Here is a 17,834-nt window from a genome sequence, read left to right on the forward strand (position 1 = left end):
ACTTACTGCTGGATGTAGCTAATGTCAGGTACTTACAACAGGCATGTTCTTGAGTAAATATGTTTGATGGGAATCAGGCCCGGACTGGCCATCGGGAGCACCGGGAGTTTTCCCGGTGGCCTGGCCTGCACAGATACAAAAATATATATATTTAATTAATTTAATAATTAATTATATAAAAAAAAGTATTATTATTATTATTTTTTTGCCGGCAGTCAGGCCACTGAACTTAGAAGAAGAGTTGGAGAACTATCTCTCCCTCTCGCTCACACACACACAAATGGAGCCGCGGCATGTGATTGGTGGAGGCGGGACCAGGCCATACAACTGATTGACAGCGGAGACGGTGAATGGAATGGCAGATGGCACTCTGCAGAATGACAGGTAGTGAGGGAGAGATAGAGCGAACGACAATAACGTCGTCAAGCATAACCTGCGCTTGAACTTCAGCCTTGATGTCAAGATGGACAGTGGAAAAAAGGGTGAAGCAAAAAAATTAAACAAAAATAACAACATTTATCAAATATTTTCTTGCACCAAGAAGGTCAAGGGATCACCAGGTTAGTCAGTGATAAAAATAAACATGTGGATGTTAGCTAGCAAACTTTACCATCATCATCTCCCCTGTCAAAAGCCCAATGTTAAATCTGCCAAGAAACAAATCAATAATTTAACCCTTGTGTCTGAAAAATAAAGTGTTTACATTTACATTTAGTAATTTAGCTGACGCTTTTATCCAAAGCGACTTACAACTTCTGTACGACAAGTCACCAGGAAGGGCACAACTCTATCAGCTGAGTAACAATGTTCATCAAAGTGTTGAGTGCTACAGTGTTGGTTAGTATATTAGGACAAGTGCATGACAGTAAGGTCAGTTAGTATATTATAATATTATGTTGAAATAATTTCCCACTTTCTTTTCCATAAATCTTTTATTCAACTTCAGCCCTGATCATAACCATTTTTCGTTTTTTTGTAATGTCAGATTAAAATGAAATACTCCCACTTTTCTGAAAAGAGTTGTTGTTAAATCTGACATTACGAAAAACAATATGTGGTGGTTATGATCAGGGCTGAAGTTGAATAAACTATTTATGAAAGAGAAAGTCAAAAAAATTCCAAGATAATTAAAAGATTACACACCTTTGCCACATATATTGGCTACAAACATAATCACTGCAAAGTTATCAAAATAATTAGGAATCTGATAAGACACAAGGGTTAAGTTGTTGTTCCCTTTCTAATTTCCTCAAAAACATCTAGTCTAGTTAATGTGATCAATATTATTTGACAATTGACAATTGTAAAGGGCTATTTTAAGTTTTGATGGGTAAGTGCATCAATAAACTGAATAGGGTATTGTGCTGATGTCCATCCCTCCTGACTCCTGCAGGAGTACCTCCAGCTAAGCTGACACTTACTCTAGTTTGACACCCGTACACTTCATTCAACAACCACCACTGATTTTGGACGTTAGTTATTTATTTAGTTATTTGTTTTAATAAATATTGGTTAAACGTTAGTCCTTGTGTTGTCTTCTCCCTCCTTTATGTACCGTTGGTTTTATTTGAGGTTCATAACAGTTCATTGTACTAAGCAATTGTTGGCTCATTAGTTTGTGATTCACATGCACTAAAATGCACCAGAATGCAGGAAATTAAGTCTTTGTAACTCAAATGTTCCTGTACCAGCTTGTATTCAATGTCTCTTTCAACCAAGAGAAGGAAAGTATAATTTAAGAGGGTTGTGTATTCTTAAAACATATAAAAATCAGGGGAGATTTAAAAAGGCCCTGAAGGATAAAATAATTCAGGAGTACAGTTTTGAGTAAAACATCAATCATTTATTTTCTCTTTTCTTTTTTCTCTTAAAGAAAAAGAAAAAAATTATATCTTGCAGCATATTTAAAAATGTTCTTTCTTATATTAAAGTATATTTAGTTTTTAAGAATTGTAAAGGATAGGCAAAAATAAGCATGTGCTTCAGCCTATTCCTTTTTTCGGTCATTGAGTTTGGATTTTGTGTGTGAGCTTACTTTGAATATGTACATTTGTGATTTTTTCTTTTTTTCTTTTCCTTTTGAAAGTCCACACATGTGTGTTTTTGATTTATCTGTAAACAAAGACCGAAAATAAAACTATTCATTCATTCATTGGTGGGGGACTGCCAGACCCCCCGCTTAAAAAGTGGCCTGACTGGGGCTATATTTCGTGCTATATCTCCCGGTATGAATTATTTCCCCAGTCCGGCCCTGATTGGAATACTGTTCATCTACCATTATGCGTTGCTTGTAATTTTCTGAGCTGTAGGCTACCTGTCTATATCTCAGGTTTTCCCAATCTTGATTCAAACATATAGGAGTGTGAGGCGTGCTTTCATCCACCGACATATCACACTCCACAAACAAGAATATTGTTTATTAGAACATAGAATATTAGAACTACTACATCTCTGACATGAGTCATCATCTACACTACAGGCTATTTGTTTTTCATTATTTCTGAGAATAATGTGATGACAGGCACTGGATTGTTAATCATGTTCATGATTTCACAGAATTGCTACATCCGCAGGCACGTGCACACATAGAGGCCAAGGGGTGCCTGAGCACCTGCCTTTTTGAGCCTCATCAAAAAAGTGCCCTTTTTGATTTTTTTTTTTTTTTTTTTTTTTTTTTTTTTTTACTTTTACGCATATCCAACTGAAAAATGTCAGGATAGAATCAAAATATTAGGTAAAGAGAGAGATATGCCCCATATTCCATTGCAGTTTGCACGGCCTCCTCAGCATGCCTCTCCGCGGACCTATACATTTTATGCATAGCGTGGGTGGTGATGATGATCATGATAGAAACCGCTGTTGAATGCTGGTATTACACTCATTGAGGGACACAAAGAAGTCAAGTCCGATGGGATTTGGGAATCTCAAATACAAATCGGGATTGGAATAAAAAATGCATTTATATTAAACAATACAGAATATACAGCACTTCTTGGGGTCTGTAGGGTAAGCACTTATTCCCTCCCCCCTGAACATTTATGGAGATGTATGGGCCTTTTAAGTCAGTGATAAAAGTGTCTTTCAAGGATAAGTGAGCTCCTGCACTGATTATTATAGTTCAATATTCAATATTTGATCACCAAAACCCCCCAAAAAGCATAAAAAGGGGGCCCCCCGCCCGAAAAGGGCCCTTACAAATCGCGCTCACGCGCTACGCGCGCTCGCTTAATATATACACACAAGTGTAGTGCCCTTTTCAGCCTTTGAGCACCTGCCCCTCTAAAGTCCTGTGCACGTCCCTGTACATCCGCATGCATTTATCCGACATGTGTGGGTAAGCACCGCCCTCCTCCTCCTCATCTACACCCCTCCTCATCTTCATAATAACAACACAGGTGAGTGATTTGCCCGACTAGGGAAATTTAGTTTTCCAGTGGATTCATGCCAACTGTCAATCCTATCAAGGCATAAAATGGCTGGGCCAATTTTTGCTTCCAGTCCGACCTTCGTTGTCATTCCACTCTCCCTGTAGGGCTAGGGGAGCTGTCCTGTTTCAATGGGTTGTTATGTGGTGCTGAGAAAAAGTACAATGGGTACATAATGACCACGTTAAATGTATAGGCAGCGGCTACATTGATCTGTTAACCTCTTAAACATTATATGGCCCGACCGTGCACGCCGCGGCACTTTGCCCTCACTATAAGAAGCTACGTGGTGACCGGTGCTATCAAAATCAGAGTCTGGCGCTCCAATCTCACTCTCCAACACCTGACCCATCAGGTGAATTGGAGGAAACACATAGAGAAGCCGGTCTGGCCAGGGAGACAGGGTAAAAGCATCCACTACCAGAGGAGAGTTGTCCTTTTGCCTGATGGAAAACCACAAACAGCCTCCCCAAACCGGTTCAAAATTTCACAATGTCCAGATGTAACCGCCATGCATCCAGGTGGGGTCCCCCTACTAACATTAGGTATGCTCCCACATTTTCCACTCCGGGAATGTGGAGAGCCTAGAAACAGTGCAGATAGAGTGAGGCCCAGAGCCACAGTTCCGCTGCAGCCTGGTGGAGGGGCAAACACATCTGTTGATATAGGCAACCGACGTCAGACTGTCCACCCTGACCAACACATGCCTGGTTGGTGTCACAAGCCTGAGAGAAATGTTTGAGCACCAGCAATGCTTATCTGAGCTGTAGAACATTGATGTGATGGATAGTGGAGTCTGCCCACCTGCCCCATATTGAGAGAAAATGACACACCCCTCCCCAGCATGTGGGATGTTATATTGCCCATAGGAACACCCTTCGATCTCAGGGGTCCTCCAGTGGTCCTCATTTTGACAGATGAAGGAATTAAAATGTATTTTTGGGTACATGGTAAATTCCTACGAGGAAAACAGCTCTGTGAGAAAATTTGTCAGATGGGTGACCACAGGGTGAAGCCATCCTGCCCAGCAGATGCATTTTCTGACAATGCAGTGACTGTTCAACGAACATTCAACTCGATAATAGGAAATAATATTTTTTTCGAATACACAGCAAACCCAAATATTGACAGATGCTCCACCAGAATACTGGTGTGATGCATAGCTGTTTCCTCCTGGCTCAGAACCTGAATGTCATCCAAGTATAAGAGAATGGCGCTGCACCGAACGGCTGCCTTTCTGATCGCTCCGTCGAGACTGTGCTTTCTTTTGTTAATTTTTATAGTATTAAGAGTTTTATTTGCACCAACTGTTGGTGCATTATATGTGTATGACCGTCAGTCAATCATTGACATTGGATTAAGGAAAACTTACCGATTGGATTGCTCTCTGGATCGGATTGCTGAACAGCAGCAGTGGCCCGCCGAGATCCTTTGTTGTGGCCGAGGCAAGGAGAAGGCGCGACGGCGAGGAAGAGCAGCCGGGGTCCGGAACAGACTGAGGTCCAAACGACACAGAACCACATTGCCCAGCATATTGTTGGCCAATGTGCAATCGATAGGAAATAAACTGGACGACATCAGAGCACGGATCCAATTCCAGAGGGACATTCGGGACTGTAGTGTCCTCTGTTTCACAGAAACTTGGCTGTCTCCAGATGTCCCGAATCATGCAATAGAACCGGCAGACCACTTCTTCATTCTCCGCAAGGACCGGACGGCAGAGTCACTAAAGACGAAAGGAGGCGGCATTGCCTTCATGATAAACAAGGAGTGGTGCGATATAGGCAACGCAAAGGAATTGTCTAACCACTGCTCCCCAGACCTGGGCCCTCATTCATCAACGTGTCTTACGCACAGATTTGTGCTTAACCTGTGCGTACGATCATTTCTAAGCAAAGAGTGGGATTCATCAATTTCAACTTGAACTTTATTTCTTTATTTCTTTATTTCAGATCCCCATTAGTCACTGCCTCAGCAGCGACTATTCTTCCTGGGGTCTGGATCCAAACATATAAAATTAAACAAGAATAATCAATAAACAACATAAAAACAAAACAAATATCAATAAAACACCAATAAAATATACAAACAATTATAGAACATTAAACCAATTAAAATCAGACATACAACCAAATATGTATGCCACATTTTCTAATATAGAACAAAAACAAATATCAATAAAACAACAAATATCAATAAAACAACAAAGACAACAAAGACAACAATAACAAATATCAATAAAACAACAAATATCAATAAAACAACAAAGACATCTTAGAGCAAACTAAAATGTGCTCAAAAACAGCACAACATTCCATACACTCATACTCTAATACTCATAACCACTAGACAAACACATTCCAAAACAACACATAACCCAACACAAGAACCCATTCATTAGACACAGATTAGACCCAACCAAAATCAACCTCTTTCTGCATTACAGCCACTCGTAGTCTCCTCTTGAATCCCACCTTACTGGTAATTGAAACCAAATATTGTGGAAGTCTATTCCAGTAGGACATTGCCCTGTACATTACAGTTTTCTTTAAGGCTTCAGTTCTGGGTCTCGGCAGGGCGAACCGACCCTTCAAGGCTTGTCTAGTGCCATAGCCATGACCATCACTAATAAGCACCAGCTGCAAAAAGAGGCACACAGGTTTATGCAAAGTATAAATATTTCTCATAAACAAAATAAGACTACACACTAGTCTCTCATTGACTCTCATCCATGACAGTTCCTTGTGCATTTTCTCAACACTGTTTCTAATTGAGCTATGCAATGCAAGTCTTGCAGCTCTATTTTGAGTAAGCTGTATTTTATTTAAATCTTGTTTGGATGCATTTGACCAGATTGCTGGACAGTAGTCCAGATGTGACAAAACTAGTGATTGTATGACTTGCTTGGTAGCTGTGTCTGTTAAAAAATAGGCATTCCGTCTAATAATTGAAATACTTCTGCTCATTTTTGTTACAATATTGTTAATGTGAGTTGACCAAGAGAGTGTTTCATCTATTATAACTCCAAGCAATCTGGCCTCCTTAACTTGCTCAATATCTGCACCCTGCAAAGAAATATTTAATCTGTGATTCTCTCTCTGAGCATGCTTTGAACAAATAATTAGACATTTTGTTTTGGATGCATTTAGTTTCAGCTTATTTACCGTGACCCATTCAGAAATCTGCATTAACTTGACTTAGTGCTTATGTCTACGCACAGCTCGGAGCACACTTAGCTGACGCCCAGTGGTAGAATATATTATTACAACAAGGAAATGAGCTTCTGTGCATTAGTTTCAACACTGGCATGTTCTGTATGAACCGTAATTCATTATAGTTCATTGTAAAATAGCAACAGTAGTGTAATTATGGTCAAAACCCTATAAATAGCATTTGGAATAATAGATCTTTCTCTCAGAATGAATGCAGCATGGTTTATATAGCGTTATCGGAATATACGGGGTGTAGGCTACTGACTGACTGCGCTCCGCGTATCTCAACTCGTTATTATTTTGCGCACAGACCGCAGAAACACGGGAACGTTTTGATTATATTTAAAAGGCTTTACGTTAAACGAAACAAGTGGAATTTCGAAGCTGTAAGCAGAATACAAGTCATATGAACACCCACGATATAGTGTTCTTCCCCCTTTTTACTGTATAAGAAAGAATAGAAAACGCATTGCAATGACACCAGATAGTGGACAGACTATGTATATGATGGGATTCAAGTTCGCGTTTTTGTTGATCATAGGCATGCTGTCAGAGTATGATATCTTAATCAAACATTCTAGAACATTTGTCGTCACAGATCATGTCCTAATAGAACATAGGCTATGGAATGGTCCATCGTGATATTGTGTGGACTGTTATTACTGTACCGGTACCACCCATTGTGACAACAGCCTTGTGAGTCCCGCACACAAACATGATGGAATTCAAGTTCATGTATTGAAAGGCAGGCTACATCATACATGCAGTGAGATTCATTGTTCTTGTATATGCTCTCGTATTATTGTTTATATAGGCTACCCAATACTGACATCAAAATAGATTGTAGTATGCCTCTAGAAATCATATGCAGCAGGTAGAAAATTGACGGAAGATCCATCGCGATTTGGAATAAAATTGAGGAGAACTTTAATCCCTGGGTATTAATCAAACAACACGGGAAAAGGCAGTCATATTCCAGCGCGGTCTTTATTAGTGTTTGCGCTGCCCAGGCAGCAATGGTTAATAGATATCATATCCGACATCACCGTGTACACGTCTGTCAGCCTGTCTCATGACACGCTTCCCTCGGCTTAGTCCATTTTTCCATGGGGTATTTCATTTCATGGGGGTATTCCATTACCGTATATGGTTAATCGGGGCGGTTCTGGTATGCAAATACTTAAAACAGTGCACAAGCTCAAACGTAGGATCAAAGTCATATTCATCATGACAGGTGTGCGTAGAACCTGCGTACGCACGTGTGGTGAATCCCGATTTTTCTGTGCATGCACTGATTCTACATTCTGTGCTTACGTGTGGAAATAGAACATATTCAACGTCACGTTGATGAATGAGGGCCCTGGAGTTTATCACGATCAAATGTCGACCCTTCTTTCTCCCGAGAGAGTTAACGTCCATCATCCTCATCGGAGTGTACATTCCACCACAAGCAAATACGGGGACCGCACTTTCAAAGTTACACAACGAGGTAAATAAACTCCAGATAGCTAGCGCTGACGCTGCCATTTTGGTTCTGGGCGATTTCAACAGCGCGCGTCTTAAAAAGGTGTTGCCGAATTTCTATCAGCATGTGACCTGTCCCACCAGAGGCGAGAACATATTAGACCATGTATACTCGCAATTTAAGAATGGGTACAAGTCACAGGCTCTTAGTCCATTCGGTAAGTCCGATCACGCCGCCATTTTTCTTTTGCCAAAGTATAAACAAAGTCTCAAGTGAACGCCTGTAGTATCGCGAGAGGTTAAGCGTTGGACCGTGACGTCAGAGGAGACACTCCAAGCTGCGCTTGAATGCACAGACTGGAGGGTATTCCGTGATAACACAGCCAATATTAACGAATACACTGAAACAGTGCTTGACTTTGTCTGCACTCTGGTAGAAGAAACAATCCCCTCTACCACAATTAGAATCTACCCAAATCAAAAGCCCTGGGTAGATAAATCCGTCCATGAGGCTCTGAAAGTGTGCACATCAGCCTACAACACCGGGCTGGTGACAGGCAACATGGAAGAACACAAGACGGCAAGACACAACGTCAGGAGAGCAGTAATAGAGGCAAAACGGCGTTACAGGGATAAAGTTGAACTTCAGTTTGAACAGGCTGACTCTAGAGGTATGTGGCAGGGCCTCAGAACAATGACAGATTACAAAGGCACCTCCCTCAAACTGAACAGTGACATCTCCTTAGCAAATGATCTCAATTCCTTCTATGCAAGGTTTGAGGCTGTGAATTACAACACCAGCCTACAAACCACGACAATGGGGGGGGGGGGGGGGGGGTCTGCTGATGGAGACTCAGTGTTCAGGGTAACAGAGCATGAGGTGAGACGGATCTTTAAAAAAGTGAATATCAGGAAGGCAGCAGGACCGGACGGCATCCCCGGCCGCGTCCTAAAAGTCTGTGCCGACCAACTGGCCCCGGTATTCACTGACATCTTTAACCTGTCCTTGGAACAGGCTGTCATCCCCACCTGTCTGAAGAAGTCCACCATCATCCCTGTACCCAAAAAATCTACGCCCGCTTGCCTCAACGACTACCGCCCTGTAGCCCTCACCTCCATAGCCATGAAGTGCTTTGAGAAGCTAGTGAAGGGCTACATCTGTTCCTCCCTCCCCATCAACCTGGACCCCCTGCAATTTGCATATCGCCCCAACAGGTCCACGGAGGACGCCATAGCCCATGTGCTGCACACAGCAGCATCACACCTGGACAAGAGGCAGGGGAACTATGTGAGAATGCTGTTCATCGACTACAGCTCAGCATTCAATACCATAGTCCCCTCCAAACTCATAGCCAAGCTCAGGGACCTGGGCTTGAACTATGACCTCTGCCAGTGGGTCTTGGACTTCCTGACGGGCAGACCCCAGGTGGTAAGAGCAGGCAACTGCACCTCCTCATCCATCACGCTCAACATAGGGGCCCCCCAGGGCTGTGTTCTGAGCCCCCTCCTCTACTCCCTGTACACACATGACTGCGTGGCACAGCGGAACAACAACACAATCATCAAATTTGCTGATGACACAGTAGTGGTGGGCCTGATCTCTGCCAACGACGAGAGGGCCTACCTGGAAGAGGTAGAGAATCTGTCACAATGGTGTCAGGAGAACTGCCTCTCCCTGAACGTCAGCAAAACAAAAGAGATGATTGTGGACTTCAGGAGGTCGGGGGTCAAGGACTACAGCCCCCTCAGCATCGACGGGGCACCAGTTGAGAGAGTGAACAGTTTCAAGTACCTCGGAGCCCACATATCCGAGGACTTGACATGGACCACACACATTGACAGTGTTGTGAAGAAGGCACGACAACGCCTCTACTTCCTCAGGCGCCTAAGGAAGTTCCAAGTCAGTCAGAAGATCCTTAAGAACTTCTACTCATGTACAATAGAGAGCATCCTGACTGGCAACATCACCTCCTGGTTTGGGAATAGCACTGCACAAGACCGTAGCAGACTACAAAAAGTGACACGTTCAGCCGAACGCACAATTGGAGGGGGGCTTCCCACCCTCCAGAACATTTACAACAAGCGGTGCAAGGGGAAGGCTAAGAGAATTATTAAGGACTCGAGCCACCCGAACAACTGCCTCTTTGAACTGCTGCGGTCAGGCAAGCGATACCGGAGTCTTAAGGCGAGCACAGAAAGACTCAGAAGAAGCTTCTATCCCCAGGCCATCAGGCTGCTAAACGAACAATAATCGCTAAACGAACAATAATCACTATGCAACAACCATCAAATGCACACAGCACACACACCCACACGCACACACTCACTCAAACAAACAACACACTGCAGCACCCACTCTCCACACTTTAGATCACACAAACACACTTACACTTTATATTTATTGATAAAGGATTTGCACTACAACTCGTACACCTACTGTGAATTGTACCTAAATTGCACCTCGTCCCATTTCTCCATTTCTGCCTTGCACTATATAGTATTGTATATTAGTACACTGCACAGTATTGTATATGGTATGGTAACTACGTCTATTCTGCATCAAACATTGTACATATGTCTAAACTGAACACTGTGACCTCTTTTTTTTTTACTTCTAATTTTACTATGTTTTTATTTCATACTTATCTTGTCTTGCACAGTCTCTGGAGCGCAACAGTAAGAAGCATTTTGTACAAAAGTATTCTGTACTTCTGTATGACAACTATTAAAGAAACTTGAAACTTGAAGTATATTGTTATATGGTAACTCAGTTACGTCTATTATGCATCGAACATTGTACATATGTCTATACTGAACACTGTGACCTCATTTTTTACTTCTAATTTACATGCTATACTATGTTATTTTATTTCATACTTATCTTGTCTTGCACAGTCTCTGGAGCGTAACAGTAAGAAGCATTTTGTATAAAAGTATTCTGTACTTCTGTATGACAACTATTAAAGAAACTTGAACTTGAAATGCTTATTCCGATAGGGCTATAGGCTATAGGGCCATCTCCAAGCACTTGGTGAAAGTGCTGGGTGCCAGAGAGGGATCATTCTGAATGTTTTCACTGCAATCAGCTGATTGAGTGGTGAGAGGTCTACTCTATGTGGAGTAAACATCTTTTGTCATGTGCATAGAAATAGAAATAGAATAGAAATGACTTGTTTGGACAGTAGCGATTTAATCTAGTCTATGAGAGCAGACGCTGCTTCTCTCTCTGACAAGATAGTATTATTCACCCCTGAGAGCGGAGGATTAGGTGATGTAAATTGCATTACATGCCCTGTGTCTCAACGTTATTTCTATCCATCCTGACAAATGGCATTTCTCTAGCCATGCTGAGAAGAGTTGTGGTCCCTATCGCCATGAGCATCACATAGGGACGGGAATGGAGAGGGAAAGGGGAAGCCTGTGGGAAAAACCAGCATCATCTTTGAGTTGATATGGGCAGTGTTTTTCCAGTGGAGGGAAATTGCTGACTGCATCATTAGAATAATCCCCACAGCAGTAGGCCCACGTTTTCATATACATTTAAAATGACGTTGCAGCCCGTCTTGGGTGAATCTGACGTTAATTGATTAGTGGAAATGAACACAATACAAGAGCCATCAAATATGGTGGTGCTGCCTACATACCTTCTCATATAATAATGTGATAGCCATAACCAGGGGCGTATCTAGACCCAGCACTTCAGTAGGGCACAGAAGGGCACCAACAACTACGAAGCGGGAGCGCGCAGCCCGACCGCGGAAAAAATTTGGCCGGTTTTGGCCGGTTTGTGGGTGAAAATGGGTGGATTTTGTAACTATTTTTTTTTTAACTTTATTTCGATTTTAGGGTTAGGTTAGGGTTATGTTATTTAATTATTTTGGGGAGCCAGCCCCCCAAACTCCTGAAATGCATAGAAATCTATGAAATAAATAAAACAATCTGACATTTATATTAAAAAGAGCTAGCCACCCAAACCCCTAAAATACATAGAAATCTATGCATTTTGGAACAGTTACTATATATATAGTCAATAAAGCATTTAGTCATACTTAAAGTTTAAAGTGCTTTACTTGCATTGAACATTGCATTGAACATTGAACATTGAGGAGACATCATTAGAAAGCACAATGTATGTTTCCATAGTTACGCAGATGACACACAATTGTACATCTCCGCTGAACCAAATGATCACACAGCTATAAACTCCATTTCCGCCTGTCTCTTAGCAATAAACAAATGGATGACGAACAACTTCCTAAAATTAAATGAGGGCAAAACTGAAATCCTACTAGTCGGTCCTATAACAAAAAGAGAAATGTTACAGAGCAATATGGGGCAACTTACTCCTTGGATCAAACCCGAAGTTACAAGTAAGTAACCTACACTGGCTTCTGGTAACATTTAGAATTGATTTCAAGGTCCTCCTCCTTATATACAAAGTATAAACATTGTGATCATCTACTACTGGTCTATTGAAGGTTCCAAGCCACAGTCTAAAGAAAATCAGGGATGCAGCCTTTGCTAACTATGCACCAAAGTTATGGAACACACTACCTATGGACATTAGGGAAGCTAGATCTCTTAATATTTTCAGAAATAAGCTAAAAACGTACCTCTTCACCATAGCCTTCTAATACACCCCGCTGTTGATTGTACTGTAGCACTATTTTACTCTGGCCATTCTATTGCATAATTTTACTATCTATTCTACTATTCTATTATTGCACTGTATTATTGGTGTGCAAACCAGTCAACTTACAAAAAAGAGCCTGTTGGAGGATTTCAACAAGATAAATGCAGTGCAAAATATTTCACTATAATATTTCAAAGCGAAGTAAAAAATATTATAATAATTATTTGATCATGTTAAATGATCATTTGATCATGTTAAAAAAGGGAAAATAAAAAACATTTGTTAAAAAAAAAAAAAAAAAAAAAAAAATCATCACTGGGGCACAGATGATCATCACTAGGGCACGTGCCCTAGTGATAGTGGTCTAAATACGCCGATGGCCATAACCACAGAGAGGAAAGACAGAAATTTCATTCCATCATTGCCGGGCAGTTCCTTTCCCCATATCAACCTTTTTATGACAAGTTCAAGCAGCCAGGGTTTCTCTCTTGTGAGGTGATCCCAAGCAAATGTCATGGAAGGGGCATAGTCCAGCCTGTGCTTATCTCTTGGCCGGGACAGCGGTGCTGGACCTCAGTCGGGATGAGGAGTGCTCTAAGTCAACATTGTGCTACTCCTTTTGGAAAGGAGACCAGTCTTGTTTTTCATATTGTTGGATACGTAGCTGGATGTTTCCTTTTCACGATGATAACAGAGTGAGGCACCGTAGGAAGATCTTTCAGTTTAGGGTTTGACATGGACACCAGCATGGTGCGCTCACCAGATTATCACTGTGAAAGCAGCGGCAAGAGAGACTGGTCGACCTGATGTCTTGGCACCTCCGAGTTAACAGAGGTGAGGCATTGAAGGATAATTGCTCTTTCACTCTGGGATGCAGCACAGGCTTCCCACTAACGCAGACTATTAGCGTGATGCGCTTAAAGAATAGCACAGTGATGTCAGCAGCAACATGAAACTGGACACCACCAGTGTCTTGGCGCCTCGGAATCTCGTGACGAGACTGGCGCTCTCCTCCACTCTGCAACTGTGACTGGAGCGGTGAACACTGACAGGTCTTGCCTGGGGTGGTCTTGAAAAACATTGTTGCAATGCTGGAATCTTGTCCATGCGTGGCTAGGAGACAACTCTTTGTCACTTGAAGGTGTGTGTGAGCTATCCTTACAGAGTGAAAGAAGTGAGAAGGGTGAATGCAGGGCCAGCACCTGCTCATATGCGGAAGGTCAGTGATAGGTGCATTGAGTAAAGTTCTTTCAGCAAGCGCCCATGGACAGAGGAAGCAAGACGCACAGCCAGCATATAACCTCATGTCATGATGTTTCACCATCTCTATGTAGATCACCCCAATAAAGGTACTGTCTGGAATGTGCAGTTTGTTGTTTTTGTTTGCTTGCTAATAATGTTTACTACTAATCAATAATATTAGCATTAACATTAGCATCTGGAGGGCAGTTCGTTGACTTGACTTCTATACTGTACACACTGATGAAGGCTGGATGGCCAAAAACAAAACAAAGACAAAAAATGTAATCCAATGAATGATACTTTTTCATTAAATGTTGAGGTCTTCTGTACTACTCGCGAGAGCTCAGCTGCTAGTGAGCATCTTGGTAGACCTTAATCCACTTTTTTGAAGACCAAATCTTTTGAGTCACTCTGTTGAAGCTGGTCACTGCGTTTCTCCATATCTCCAGGCGCCTGTTCTTCAAATTGCTTGCTGTTCTCATCTTAAATCTGTTGTGTGGTGTAGCACAGTTTCCTTTAAAAATAAAAGTATCGAACAACATGTATTGTATCAGTCGCCCACTTTTAGTATTATCCCTACTAGTTATTAGTATTATTCCCCCCCACCGATTGCATTTCATGACAGAGAGGCCATACAAATGCAATTCAGAGACATCAAGTCATTTCCCAACACACACTCCTTCTCCTGTGTGTTTCCAACTAATATATGTACATCTTTAGTGCTTCTGATGGGCCACAGATTCCATTTCAACACCTTATATATATACTGTAAGTGAATAACGTATTTGAGCATATTGATGCATGCTGCACAATCGTCTACCAAGGACACGTTCGTGGATTCATGGCATGCGTGCGGTAATCATATCTCCATGTGAGGCAGTGAGTGTACATACCATCTCTATCTCTCTGCTGAAAAAGTACAGATGAATGGGGCGAAGGGAGATGGATATTGGATGAGAAGACGGATACCCAGCGCTGTGTGGCAGGCTGCTGCTGCTGGGGGGGGGGGTGGGGGGGTGGGGGGGTGTAGGTGAGTGTGTATGTGGGTTTCTGTGGCGTGCTTTGAAAAAGCCATTCTTTATTCTTCTGGTCTGCTTAGACTGGAATCTGTTTGGTTTGTGTGCGTGTGTGTGTGTGTGTGTGTGTGTGTGTGTGTGTGTGTGTGTGTGTGTGTGTGTGTGTGTGTGTGTGTGTGTGTGTGTGTGTGTGTGTGTGTGCGTGCGTGCGTGCGTGCGTGCGTGCGTGCGTGCGTGCGTGCGTGCGTGCGTGCGTGCGTGCGTGCGTGCGTGCGTGCGTGCGTGCGTGTGTGTGTGTATTAGAGGTAGGGCTGCCTCCTCTCAGTTTATTACTGATTACTTGACTTGACTGATTGAGAGTCGAATTTATTTTTGTATTTGTAATTTATTTAAATGATTATTCTTATGCTGAATGTTATTAGTCATGAGTCATTACTGGACAATGCTAAGCCCATATCTTGCATTACAATCATATTCACAAATTTGCTTTGGCATTTAATAACCACTACACAGGTCCTTTTACATGATTGTGCTCACAGTGGAAACACAATTTTAGATATTTGTTCGATTAAATAGCCTTAACCGGGTAACGTCAGTGGACAATATTGTGTGTGTGTCTGTGTGTGTGTGTGTGTGTGTGTGTGTGTGTGTGTGTGTGTGTGTGTGTGTGTGTGTGTGTGTGTGTGTGTGTGTGTGTGTGTGTGTGTGTGTGTGTGTGTGTGTGTGTGTGTGTGTGTGTGTGTGTGTGTGTACTCACAGGCATGGTCTGTCCACCGTGCAGGCTGTTGATGGCAGCCTGGGCTTCTGCGTGACTGGAGAACTTGACAAAGGCGCAGCCTGTTCATTCACACAGAGAGAGAGTGGGGGAGGGCAACATCAGGAAGTTGGCCTTGAGTATGGCATGAAAAATAATAATTCATTATCATTGTTTTCGTGTTATCTCATTTGTTAATGTATTCCCGCCATTCGTGTTTTCGGTGCATAACTCTGAATAAATTGTCATTTATTCATTATTCATTTATTGTAATCTAATTGTAGAGGCGGCATTAGCTGGATGGAACATCCCGTCCCTCACCCCCGTTCCTAATCCCTCCAAACGCCGGAGCACAGATCCAAGGCGTTTACTACCCTGGCTTGTTTGTGATTATCAATCTGTTTAATATTTACACATTGTGATTTGTGTGCAGTCACTCATAAAAGAGATTATGATGACAAAGGCATAGTATTATATTATAATCTGTCTATCTAACCAAATCTTTTGCTAGCGTATAATTTTAGATGTGGGGGGCTTTGCTCAAGGGGGCATTCAAATCATCTTAAATCTGTTGCGTGATTTAGTGCAACATAGGAAAAAGTTAACTAAAAAGTTGGCCAGAGGACAAGAGAGTGTTGCCTTCTTGTGTCCCTTGTTGCATTAACATTTCATTGTGTGCTTTTTAAACATCTATTCAGGTAGTTCATAGAAATACACTTTTGGAAGACAACATTTGCTTATATTCTGGAAAATGTCATCAAATACATTTACAGCATGCAGATAACAGGCAGACACAAAGGCCCCCACATAAAATAAAATAGGCCGCTATTGAATTGAATTACAGTAGAGGTGAAATGTGGTAATTTCAAAATCCCCATTAAATTAAAGATGAGACATTTTCCTCTGCTTTATGGATGTCACAGACTGCACACAGTCTTCTGTTATGGCCTATTCTTATCCTTGCCTTCAGGTAGTTCATGTATTAAGTCAAGAGATATCTAATTAACAAACTCATATGGATTAATTCTGCCCTTTCTCTTAATTGAGCAGTGGGCCAGTATCTTAGAAGCCAAGGCAGGGTTTCAATGTCGGCTCCTCGAGAACTGCTGATTCCCCCCATTTAAAAACCTTTCAACAAGCCAATTAGATTTGTTCATATACATTTATTCATCATCTGCTCCCAGTGGGAGATGTGATGATCCATTTAAATTACAATCACTGATATATGGGCCCAGGAGAACTTCCGGCCAGCAAGGCCCATTCCAGTCACTTTAACATCTCAGGAGTTAGGTGTGGTTTGCGGACACAACTAATGAATCGTTTCTTGGGGGGCGGGGATATTGAAGGACATGCGATAAGTACACCATCCACAGGGAGCAATTTCCAGGTTAACCTCAGATGATCAACCTTCTATCAGGATGATGACCCTGCATATAATCCTCCCATTGGCCGACTAGTTGGAATACTCTTCCCCTTTACCTCACAATTCATTAACCTCTTAAGCCCGGAGCCCTATTTTCAAAAAATCCGCCTAAAATATATACCTAAGTAAATGGAATATTGCTCCACTTCTACAAAGTCCATTTGCATGTTCTTGGTATCTAGGGACATCTATGGACCTCAGTGAATGTATTCCCAGTGTCAGAAATATTGTGTCTATTAGGCTTGCTTAAATTGTGATGAACCAAAGGAGAATATGAATTATGCTTTTTCTTTGCATCTTTGACAGTGAATAACACCATGCTAAAAATGACCAGACATGAAAAACTGCCACTGAGCTCGTTCAGTACCTTCTTGAGATCACGTGTACAAACAATCTAAGGAAATTAATAAAGGGAATATGATTAAACAGAAGGTTTTGTAGATACAGTACTGAATTCTCCCATCCGGACCAATGCAATTTGAAATATTATAGAATAGCAGGCCTATAAATGACTTTATTATAGCCAATTCGCACATTTATGGATTGGGCCAAATCTTCTCTTTCAAATGGCCAAGTTCAATTTGGATTTAGTATCACCAGGCGTGCATGAAGAACAGATAATGAAATCTACTGTATGTACAGTAGGTTTTTTATTCTTGCAAGAG

At 41.9% G+C, this 17,834-nt stretch overlaps 1 pseudogene across 1 annotated transcript in view; it reads right to left on the bottom strand.

Moving 5' to 3' along the window:
- The window catches only part of LOC311246864 (CUGBP Elav-like family member 6), a 353,825-nt pseudogene that overhangs the window by 40,335 nt on the left and 295,656 nt on the right, over positions 1-17,834 (bottom strand). The window contains exon 4 of the transcript in view: positions 15,746-15,829. The product of the transcript in view is annotated as a CUGBP Elav-like family member 6 (transcript). The remainder of the gene's footprint in view (positions 1-15,745; positions 15,830-17,834) is intronic.

The sequence above is a fragment of the Notolepis coatsorum genome (genome assembly GCF_963971535.1).
Source record: "Notolepis coatsorum genome assembly, chromosome: 20".
NCBI lineage: Eukaryota > Metazoa > Chordata > Actinopteri > Aulopiformes > Paralepididae > Notolepis > Notolepis coatsorum.